Source organism: Octodon degus, unplaced genomic scaffold (assembly GCF_000260255.1).
Source record: "Octodon degus isolate 3935 unplaced genomic scaffold, OctDeg1.0 scaffold00063, whole genome shotgun sequence".
Classification (NCBI taxonomy): Eukaryota; Metazoa; Chordata; class Mammalia; order Rodentia; family Octodontidae; genus Octodon; species Octodon degus.
In genome coordinates, this window is record NW_004524639.1 from 7,362,639 (window position 1) to 7,367,738 (window position 5,100).

Consider the following 5,100-nt stretch of genomic DNA (forward strand, 5'->3'; position numbering starts at 1 on the left):
TATTCTACTGAGCCATCTCCCCAGCTCCAAGGCCATTATTTTAAATAGTTCTTTCATCTGATTGAGGACTAGCTATCTCCAAAATATTGATGGGTTTTTGCTTCAGCTGAAAGAAGGTACAATTGGCTCAGTTCTAGTCCGTCACAATTATTAGAAAAATAACCACTGAACTAGAGAGACTTAGATTCTTCTTGGCCTTCATACTTTGACAGAATACCTCTTTGATGTCACTTTAGTAAATACTTACTGAGCACCTACAATGTACCTGTCCCTCTTCTAGGTGTCAAAATGCAATTAAAATCTCCCCTTGTGGAGCTTACATTTCAGTGATGGGAGAGAGAGGGTGAAAATCAGGAAATTACATAATATGTTAGTGGTCTACAGGAAAAAATGGTGAAGGAGGACAGCAAGTACAAATTGGGGATTAGGAGATTACAGTTTTTAATTTGTTAGTCAAGATAGGCCTTCCTGAGAAGGTGGCACTTGAGTAAAGACCTGAAGGAGGTGAGGAAGTGAGCCACTTGGGAATATCACAGGAGCTTCCCAGAAAACAACAAATACAAAAGCACCCACAGTGAAAATCTGAACCTTCATATACTGTTGGTAAAAGGTAAAATGGCTCAACCATCATAAAAAAGTTTGGCAGTATTCAAAATGTTACATAAGGATAAATTACCATATGGCCTAATCACTACTGGATATCCAAAAAGAATTCAAAGCAGAGATTCACATACTTGTATATGCTCATATCTGCACAATTCAAAATAGCCAAAAGACAGAAATAGCTGAGATGTCTTAAAGGAATAAGTTATATGTCTCATAAAATATTAGCCATAAAAAGAAATGGACCTCAAACATGCTCAGTGAAGGTAAAAGTCACAAAAAGACATGTCATTGATTCCATTTATATGAAATACCAGAATAGGCAGATGAGTTGTTTCTAGCAGCTGTGAGGAGGGAATGGAATTTTATTCTAAGGCGATGAAAATGTTTTAGAACTAGATACAGATGGTTGTGCAACATTGTAAACTTACTAATACTGGCACTGTATTGTTTGCTTTAAGATGATTATTTTTATATTGAATCCCTTCCCTTTTAAAAAATTTAGTAATATGAAGAAAGCTTCCTTAATCTAATAAAAATGATGAGAAAGAGGCTTATGCCTTAAGGGAACAAGACTAATAGTAAATAGAGTTTAGGGATAAGGGCTGACAGGTTGGGTCTGGGAAGTCATGTAAGAAAAGTAAGACATGACGGAGTGTTTGGGATGGTGAAAGTATAAGGGATAAGTGGCTCAATTTCAGCTATGTGTTGGAGGTTGAGACAATGTAATGATGGTTTCAGTATGAGGTGTGAGAAAATGTTAAGTGACAGCATGATCAACAAATAGTCTGATAGGGGCCGGGGAGACGTCTCAGTGGAATAAGCACTTCCCTGGCAAGCGCAAGGGCCTGAGTTCAATCCCTGGTTCCGCCAAAAAAAATAGTCTGGCAACTGGAAAGATGATGTGAGATGGAAAACACTAAACAGATTTGGGAAAAGATGACGATTTGAGACATGTTCGAGACATCCATTAGATAATCGGGAATATCACATTCTTTCAGATATATAGCTTAGAGCATTCAGACAGAGGCTGGGGAAACCAGGAATCAGCAGTGGAGACTGCAAAGTGGCAGTCTCCAGGAAGACTTAAGGAAGTGTCCTTGAAACTTGAGGCACCCTGTTTGTAGAAGGTGGATGCTGCCTTGTTCTAGAGTTGTGACATTTTCTGAATCTCTTGGCTATTCCTGAACATCACTTAAAAATTGTTCTTAGGAGAAAATTCAGAATGATAATAATTTACAGTGTATAACTATGTACCTGTATACGTGTAAGAAAATACACAGTTTACAATATTTGTTAATTACTCAGTACAGTAATTAGAAAAACAGCACATAAGACTCTCTAGAGGCTGACGCAGAAAGATCAGTGAGTTTGAGAACAGCCTGGGTTACAAACTGGACTCAAGGCCAGCCTGAACTGCATAACAAGACCCTGTCTCAAAAAGACAAAAAGGGCCCGCTCCCCAACTGGGCAGGACGCGCCCGGCGCGCAGCGCCCGCACAGCGCCGCGGACCGGGCCGCCGCGCCAGAGCAAGCCGGGAACCAAGCCCGGCCCCACCGCACCCTGCGCCCAGAGCCTCCCGCAGGGGCGGAGCCTGCCGCGCTCTGGGCGCTCTGGGCGCGCCGTGCTCGCCTTCCGCTGCTGCCTGAGCTGGGCGCTGGCCCGAGGGCGCGCGCGTCTCAGGTGTGCTCATCTTTTGCTTCAGGGCCCAGACAACAGCATGAAACGCTGTATGCATTTTGAACCTGTTATCTTACACCTTCAAAAATGAATGAGTTCCTGGAAAATTTTAAGAAAAATCTTCATCTTCGGACAGTTCATTCTGAATTGGTTGGATACTGGAGTGTAGAATTTGGAGGCAGAATGAACAAAGTATTTCATATTTGGAAATATGATAATTTTGCTCATCGAACTGCAGTCCAGAAAGCATTGGCCAAAGATAAAGAATGGCAAGAACAATTCCTTATTCCAAATTTGGTTCACATTGATAAACAAGAGAGTGAGATTACTTATCTGGTCCCATGGTGCAAAATAGAACAGCCTGCAAAAGAAGGAGTCTATGAACTGGCTACCTTTCAGATGAAACCTGGTGGTCCGGCTCTGTGGGGGGATGCATTTAAAAGGGCAGTTCATACCCATGTCAATCGAGGCTACACAAAGCTAGTTGGTGTTTGCCACACAGAATATGGAGCACTCAACAGAGGGCTTTATGGCTAAGAGTTTGCCTTGAGTCCCAGAGAAGCATGGGGACTTGGACTTCTAAGCAGTGCTGGGACTGTTGAGGGAGGCCTTTAATGCATTTTCTGCTGTATGTGGGATACTTGTATCATGCTAGGTAGATGATAACTTTGAATTTATATGAAGATTAACTATCACTGAAGGGGATGTGTTTTGATATCAAGCTAACAAAAGATGAAATATGACAGTTAAGCTTCATTGACAGTTTGATTGGCTAGAAACTACTTAGTAGATTTGTAAAGCACACTGTAGTTGCATCTGGGTGGGCCATGGAGGTATGACCGTGGGGCCTGGGTCTGGTCCCTGGCCTCTTCCTCTCTGGCACTGGTCCTCTGCTCTGCTATCCAGCCACCATGAGCTAAGGAGCTTTGCTTCACCTTGCCTTTCCACCATGAGGTTTCTGCCTGTGGACCAGCGGATCCCGGACTGAATCCTCAGAAACCTCGAGTCAAATAAAGCTCTTCTCCTTTATTCACTTAATAGTTTGCCCTCAGTGTCACTCAGGCAGCACATTTGTTTATATACTGACTATACAGAGTATCGCTAGGGCAAGTGACATTTCAATGAGTCAATTCTTGTTTCCAAGAGATACATTCATATCTGTTTTATAGCAAGTATTTTTTGTATATTTTATAAAGACATTTTATTTGCCTTAATATTTGTTTCTAGTGAAATCTAATTAGAAGTTCTGGTTATTTTCTTTTACTAATTTGTGTTTATTTTATTTGTGAAAAATAATTTATAATTGTGTGCTGCAATATCTCGGTGATATTCTTGTACTAGGAATTAAACTTAGGACCTTGTGCTTGCCAGGCAGATACTTATGCCACTGAGCTATGTCTCTGGCCCTCAGTGATATTCTTTTACAATACAAAATGAAAAGGTTTGAGATTGAATATAAAGGAAGTGCCAAAAGATCTGGAAATAAAAAGCTGAGAAAGGGGAAAAATCTGTATTATGAACTGGAAAGACAAAAAGATATCTTATTCTCAATTATCCATAATACAGAAATGATAGAACTTGAAAGGAAAGCCAAACGTAACAATTCCAATATAGTCAGTGATTATAATAATTCTGTGGGTGGTGCTGACAGAGTTGACCAACATCTAACCATCTATCTTATAATCCAAAAAGCAAGGAAAAACATTATAAAATATGTATGAACCTTCTGGACCAAACAGTATGGAACTTGTTATTTATTTAAATTAGAGGGTTCAAAAGCTCATTTACAATTTAAATTAGGTCTGATAGACCAAATAATTGAAATATACAGGATAGTGAAACACCAACCAGAATGTCCATCATTGACATCTTCACCATTACAATTACTGAGTAGGAATTTTATCAAAATTACACTAACCTCAGAAAAAAAGGAAAGGCCAGCACAAAAGTATAAGGTTCTGTTGTTCAAATACAGACAATAATGTAAAAAAGAAGTCAGAAAAAGACGAGATACTGCTGTCTAGATGTAGTGTTACATTGTATATTATATGTTTTAAGATATCACATGTGTAGAAAATTATTGAATAAAACTGTTCTTATATTTCCTGTTTTAAAAAAAAAAGACAAAAAGGCTCCAATTGCAAAAACTTGGACTCAACACTAAGAAAATCGAATGTCCCAATTAATCCCAGACACGGTTAATTCTGCATGCAGTCTTATAACAATGCTACTGTTTTGTATTTGTAATAGAAAGTATTTATATCTTGAACTAATATGCATTTTGTAAATAGGAGATATAGCTCAGTGGTATGTACTTAGCATACAGGAGGCTCTAGGTTTAATTCCTATTCCCAGCACCAAAAAAAGGTCTGAAAAGACATACCCACATGGTCAAATAAATTTAGGGAATGTTACATTAAAGCTAAAAAGTTAGTATAATGTATTTTTACATTATATGTGGCCGATGATTCTTTAAGAGAAAATTTATACAGATTTAGGGAAAATACTCTCCAATTGCAACATTAACCCCTAGAGAACACTGGTCTAGAATAAACATTCTGTAAGGCTGGCCAAATAGCTCAGAAGGTTAAAGTGCCTGCAAGCAGGCATAGAGTCCAGCAGTTCGATCCCCAGGCCTGCTGTGCCAGCACCACCCCCAAGGCATACTGAGATGGCAATTGAGACTGGGCATGGTGGCACAGGCGCCTGTAATCCCAGCACTTGGGAGTCTGTAAACAGGCGGATCACTACGAGTCCCATCTAGCAGTGAGACCCTGAACACCCTGTAGACCCTTCCCTAAAATACAAAAAAAAAA

At 39.7% G+C, this 5,100-nt stretch overlaps 1 pseudogene across 1 annotated transcript in view; it reads left to right on the top strand.

The window, feature by feature from the left end:
* LOC101583912 overlaps positions 1 to 3,058 on the top strand; it is a 21,125-nt pseudogene extending 18,067 nt beyond the window's left edge. The window contains exon 2 of the transcript XR_002821745.1: positions 2,078 to 3,058. The product of XR_002821745.1 is annotated as a protein NipSnap homolog 3A pseudogene (transcript). The remainder of the gene's footprint in view (positions 1 to 2,077) is intronic.
* The last annotated feature ends 2,042 nt before the right edge of the window (positions 3,059 to 5,100 follow it).